The following is a 7,366-nucleotide window of genomic DNA, read 5'->3' on the forward strand; positions in this document are numbered from 1 at the left end:
TGTTTTTAATATCACAAAATGCATTTCTCATATTTTTAAAAACGCACGTGCGTCTGAGAGGTAACAATTATGGAGTCGAGCTTTAGTCGGTTTTTAGAGGGTATTTCACCATTTTAAAGTCAATTGTAACTTTATCCAAATGTGTTTGTTAATTAACTAAACTTAGTGTTAATTTTCATAGGCTGAAACTAGGGTATGTCCCTATAGGTAGTACTAAACCAAATAACTTCCGGCTGGGTCAAAGTTCGAGGTGCACCCAACTTTTAATAGAGAAGTCCTGTGATTGGTTATAAATGTGAGTGTGTTGGTTGTAAAAAAAATTAGTTTCATCTGGGCTAAAAAAGTATGCAATTTTATTTCATCTAGTACCACTGTGTCAAGTAGCCTTGTGCTTGGAACATGTATGGGGTACCTGTAAAAAAAAAGTACTCAAATTTTGTGCGGAACTAGGGTAGTCATAGACGCTACCCGTTATCTCAGAAATGAGCAGCTTGACACCCACTTTTTTGTGATTCACTTTAAGGGTGAGGGGTGGTAGTATTTATATCCGTGGCGTCTATGTCGATTGATACGCTGCAGGTAGGAGTTTTAGCCACATATGTTACTATTGTCGACTATGGGATTTGATTTGGTAGTATACACCCTATAGCACATATTCAGTGCATAATAAAAAATATTATGATTTTGTGATTTTATTTAATTAAACTATACTGGTTGATTAATTAGCCGTCACTGGACCACACAAGTTCACAATGACCTTGACCTTGACACTAATCACTGTACATAGCTCTGAATGGAGTTTGAATCAAAGTTAGCACTGAGGAAAAGTTGGTTTTGGCCTATAATTCATACTGTAAATATTTCAATAATTTCTTTTTATCTGGTATTTGACTTGCCATATACAACTGCTCTTAAATATGGTGTTATATATAGGCAATCTGAATTAAGAGTTTAATACCAATTTATTTTTATATTAAAAATAACATGTGTCAATAGTGGGTTAATGTCTTTAGTTCCCATTAACATAGTTAATTTTTCATGTATGAAATTCTGAAAACTCAAATTTGTAAAGAACTTGATTTTTATTGTCATTTTGACATATTTATAGGGTGCTAAGTTATATTTTAGACAAATTTGTAGTTTTATGCAAAATTTAAAATAAATTTAAAGAAAAACTTCACCAAAGACATAATTAAATTTGTTGTCACTATTGTGCCTTCTGTTCTTAGTTATACATAACAATAAGCTTGTTAAACATACCTTTAGATCTCCAGATCAAATATGTTTTTTAATAATCACTTAGTTTGCTCTCATGAAGACCATTTTAGGTTTATACTAGATTCAGAACCATTTTTTTTTTAGATTTGATTATCTGCCTTGGAGTAAGTTGATAATTTATTTTATTGTTAAAGCTGTATTACCCAATGTTACTAGCTAAATAAAATGCTTGATTACTGATTGTAGGAATACATCCAATATACACATTGTATTGATCTGGATTAGAAAATAATGCAATAAAATAGATGTTCGGGTAATTATGTCATTTAAAAATAGTTTTTTTCAGTAATTAATCAAAAATAAATGTGTGAAAGCTGGATGATAATACCAGATATCACAAATATTAAAAGCTCCAACTACAGTAGGCTACAAATAAAATATAGTCAGGAATATGGGTGGCTCCCAATGGTTTTGATGGTTCATTATAAAAATCAGCATGGCCGATGGATTTGAAATTCCCACACCTGGTAACTTGAAGACGGCCACACCCTGCATACAGGATTTCCTCCCAACACTAATGTCCAGGACATTAAGTTATTACTTCATACAGGTACAGTCATGTTTGTGTTTCTTTCCTCAGACAGTGTATTTTTTTAATACTGATATTTCTTTGATGTACCTGTTCAGGTCTCCTAATCTAAGGGTCGGTCAAGTGCATGTGTTTTAATGGAATACTTTAAAGGAGTAGAGGTACTCTGACTATCTTTGTTGTCTCTACATATATACCTGAGTACACACACCCAACTGACAGTAAATATCTTCAGGAGTTTTATTTTAAAACATTTTGTTGTTTAATATGACATATTGCATTTGTACAAAACTGTATACAATATATATGCCTTATGAGGTGTACATTATATTAGGTTGCACTGTAGAAACAACAGTTTCAGTGAGGCTGTCACTTTATGTCAGAATACACCAGATCCTGGTTGTCATAAAAACACATAGCTGGACACTTTTTGAAAAATGTATGTTGTCAGTATAGGTAGTACTAAACCAAATAACTTCCGGCTGGGTCAAAGTTCGAGGTGCACCCAACTTTTAATAGAGAAGTGAACACCACAAGTCCTGTGATTGGTTATAAATGTGAGTGTGTTAGTTGTAGAAAAAATTAGTTTCATCTGGGCTAAAAAAGTATGCAATTTTATTTCATCTAGTACCACTGTGTCAAGTAGCCTTGTGCTTGGAACATGTATGGGGTACCTGTAAAAAAAAGTACTCAAATTTTGTGCTGAACTAGGGTAGTCACAGACGCTGCCCGTTATCTCAGAAATGAGCAGCTTGACACCCACTTTTTTGTGATTCACTTTAAGGGTGAGGGGTGGTAGTATTTATATCCGTGGCGTCTATGTCGATTGATACGTTGCAGGTAGGAGTTTTCGCCACATATGTTATTATTGTCGTCTATGGGATTTGATTTGGTAGTATACACCCTATAAGAGTGAGGGATGGTAGTATTTATATCTGTGGTGTTTATGTTGATTGATACGCTGCAGTTTGGAGATTTAGCCACATATGTTACTATTGTCGTCACTGGGATTTGATTTGGTAGTATACACTGTATATATGTACTTTTCTACAGACTAAAAAACAAAAAAACAACGTATACCACGGCCTTTGTTCAGTTGTCCTGCATTGATTGAATGAATCCACCGAGGTGGTTCGATCCTGCGACGCAAGCACCTCAAGCGAGCACTCAACCGACTGAGCTAAACCCCGCCCCCGCCGGTTCAAAATGCACGTAACTTATAAGGCACATTAAATGAAAGAAGGCCACGCCTGCCATGGGTGTGACAAGACTTGTTTTCATAAAATGCTGTTTTATCTGCCCAGTAAGTCCTGTAATTTAATTTTAACTATGTATCAGCTAAAATTGTCCTTGAATCACGTGCTGGGTTTTTAAAATTATTATTATTATTATTATTATTATTATTATTATTTTGGTTTTTTTTTATTTGCTGTTTGTTTGTTGTTGTTGTTGTTGTTGTTGTTTTTTGTTTTGTGTTTTTGTTTTGTTTTTTGGGAGGGGGTAAAATTAGAATGACAATTTGTGTGCGTATTTAGGGTAGTCAAAGATGCTTTCTGTTATACACACACACACACACACACACTCACGCACTCACACGCACACACGCACACACTCACACGCACACACGCACACACACGCGCACACGCACGCACACACACACACACACACACACACACACACTCACACACACACACACACACACACACACACACACACACACACACTATTTCTAATTTACCTTAAGGGTAAGAGGTTGTTTTTATTTTACACGTGTTGTGTGTGTGGACTGAAACGTTGCATGTATCGTCTTTGGCTATACGATAATAGGGCGGGACGTAGCCCAGTGGTAAAACGTATGCGTGATGCGCGGTCGGTCTAGGATCGATTCCTGTCGGTGGGCCCATTGGGTTATGTCTTGTTCCATCCAGTGCACCACGACTGGTATATTAAAGGCCGTGGTATGTTCTATCCTGTGTGTGGGATGGTGCATATAAAAGATCACTTGCTACTAATGGAAAAATGTATCGGGTTTCCTCTCTATGACTGTCAAAATGGCCATATGTTTGACATCCAAGAGCCGAAGATTAATAAATCAATGTGCTCTAGTGGTGTCGTTAAACAAAACAAACTTTTCATACGTTACTATTTCCACCTATGGGATTAGATTTGGTGATAAACACCCTCTATGACTTGTGAATATAGGACCGTGTACTCGATGGTAATAAGTCTTTTTCTTTTCATTTTCTGAATCTGTTTAAGAAGTTCTTATTCTTTTAAAGAGACATTCCTGAGTTTACTGCATTTTAAGATATTTCCGACTAATAAAATATTTCTACCTATTAAATATCAGTGTCCGTATATACAATGTGTTTCTGATCGTCTTAATATTTGTAAGAAGTCCAAACTGGATTTTGTCTTCAAATAATTTCGGACGTACGAATTTTTTTTTTTTTTAGGAAATAAGATGAACTTTAACTTAGTACAAATATTAGAACGACCAGAAACACGTTTAATATACAGCCATTAATATTTCATATGTAATTACAATCGTTAAACAGTCTCATTTAGTCGATAACATCTTAAAAATTGCAGCAAACTCAGGAGTGTCCCTTTAAATTTCCTGTGATTTTTAGCAAATAGACTGATTGGCGAAATAATCATAAAATAACAGAGCACGATTTTGACTTATTTCACATTCGGAAAGATTTTATATTATATTTCTCTAAAAAGAATCTTTAAAAAAATCTAAAAATAAAATATTTTCTTTCTATAAGATAATAGTTTTTGTCCTTGTAAAAGTAAATTACTATTTGTTCAAAATTAAAAATAAAAATATAATAAAACAAAGATAAGATCTTTTAATTCTCATAATTTATTTATACAGTACATTTTAAAAATATATGTTATAAATAGTATTCAATTTTTATTCAATACCTAATTCTGACACTGCTAAAGGTACACCAAAACTATTTTACATGTAAAAGTTCATTTAGTTTAAAAGCAAATAAACTGTCTGGATTACGTATCGCCATCAAAACGTTGACCCGAGGTTTTCGCCAACAACTCTACAACAGACGACTAGTAATTAGTTACAGGAACTTGGTCTGTCTGCCGGAAACAATATGAACTGCGGGCCGAACTGCAGCCAATAATAGTCTGACCCGTTCGCGATATTCCAAGTGGCAAAAGTGTCACAAGGTGGCAAACAATGGAACTGAGGAATTACACGGTGTCAGTATTAGCGTACGTGCAGTTTGTAGTCACTGCCAAGAGTACGTACGTACTTACGTATATACATACATACATACATACATACATACATACATATTCACATACACACACACACATACACATACACACACACACACACATACATACATACACACGTACATACACACACATACATACACACACACGCACACACGCACACGTACACACACACACAGGAGGGACAGTCAAAACGTTAATATGACCAGCTATAATAAGCAGGCGGGACGTAGCCCAGTGATAAAGTGCTCGCTTGATATGCGGTCAGTCTAGGATCGCTTCCCGTCGGTGTGCCCATTAGGTTATTTCTCGTTATAGCCAGTGCACCACGACTGGTTTATCAAAGGCCGTAGTATCTTCGACTCTGATGGTGCATACAAAATACCCCTTGCTACTAATGGAAAGATGTAGCGAGTTTCATATCTAATACTATATTATATGTCAGAAGTACCAAATGTTAGACATCAAATAGCCGATGATTAATAAATCAATGTGATCTAGTGGTGTCGTTAAACATAACAAACAAACAGTTATTATAAGCAATGATAATCTAAATAGTTCTATCTTATTTGTTAGTACAGTCGCTCTTGACTTCAGTCAGTTTGGCCCATTTATCTTCCAGGCTACAAAAGAAAGAAAAAAAAAATGTTTTATGTAACGACGCACACAACACATTTTATTTACGGTTATATGAAAAAAAAAAAAAAGGGTTTTATTTAACGACGCACTCAACACATTTTATTTACGGTTATATGACGTCAGACATATGGTTAAGGACCACACAGATTTTGAGAGGAAACCCGCTGTCGCCATTACATGGGCTACTCTTTCCGATTAGCAGCAAGGGATCTTTTATTTGCGCTTCCCACAGGCAGGATAGTACAAACCATGGCCTCTGTTGAACCAGTTATGGATCACTGGTCGGTGCAAGTGGTTTACACCTACCCATTGAGCCTTGCGGAGCACTCACTCAGGGTTTGGAGTGGGTATCTGGATTAAAAATCCCATGCCTCGACTTGGATTCGAATCCAGTACCTACCAGCCTGTAGACCGATGGCCTAACCACGACGCCACCGAGGCCGGTCACACCATGACAAATGCAAGCACAATTGAAGACTTCTGGCTTGCTAATCATCCACCCTTTTGTTAAAGCCTTCAGACTTCCATAATATCTTCAAATCGGGTACCACGAAATAAGGATTTCAAATTCCAGAACACATAATACTCACTCGAGGCCAGGTCTGGGTTGCAGGAATCCTGAAGATGAGCATTGGAACATTGTCATGGGACAGCAGGACACTACAGCAGGACACTAACTGCCAGTATCCTTTTTATTTTATTTCTTTTTTTCTCTGGTTGTTGTTTGTTTGTTTATTTTTGGGTGTTTTGTTTTTGTTTTGTTTTGTTTTGGTTTGTTGGTTTGTTGTTGTTTGTTTTTGTTTTTTGTTTTGTTTTTGGAGGGAGGGAAGCTTAATTGATTATCTCAATTTTATTCAAATCAATTTAGTATAATAGTTGTCAGTGATATCTTTAGAAATGTTGTCAACCATTACAAATAATTTGGTATCTCAGAAAACAGTTGTCAAACCCTTTTCTTGACGAGACGCGGGACGTAGCCCAGTGGTAAAGCGTTCGCTTGATGCATGGTCGGTCTGGGATCGATCCCCGTCGGTGGACCCATTGGGCTAGTTCTCGTTTCAGCCAGTGCACTACGACTGGTATATCTGGTATGTACTACCCAGTCTGTGGGATGATGCATATAAAAATCCCTTGCTGCTAATCAAAAAGATTAGCCCATGAAGTGGCGACAGCGGGTTTCCTCTCTCAATATCTATGTGGTCTTTAACCGTATGTCCGACGCCATATAACCGTAAATAAAATGTGTTGAGTGCGTCGTTAATTAAATAATTTCTTTCTTTTTCTTGGATCATATTCAAGGCTTTCTCGTCCTCACTTGAATTCAGCTAACGATTTCGCAATTGTTGAATAATTGGAAGATACATCACTGATCACATACGCTTACCATACTCTTATGGATTTCAGTAGCGTTTTCACCTTCCTTGGAGAGAAACTTGATGACGTCTTAGTTCCAATCCTAACATCACGGTTTCAAGAAGGCAAGTTGTCGTTAAAACGGGAAAATGTGTTATATAATAAGGCTGGAAAGGTAGTCGACGTATGAAAACATTAAAAATTAATACAAATACCGCCTGTTATGAAAAAAGTACCTTGCAAAACTAAGAATGCCTTTTAACGGAAATTCATGAGGTCATGTGCAGGTCGTGACATTAT

The sequence above is a fragment of the Gigantopelta aegis genome, chromosome 10, assembly GCF_016097555.1.
Source record: "Gigantopelta aegis isolate Gae_Host chromosome 10, Gae_host_genome, whole genome shotgun sequence".
In the NCBI taxonomy this organism is placed as follows: domain Eukaryota; kingdom Metazoa; phylum Mollusca; class Gastropoda; order Neomphalida; family Peltospiridae; genus Gigantopelta; species Gigantopelta aegis.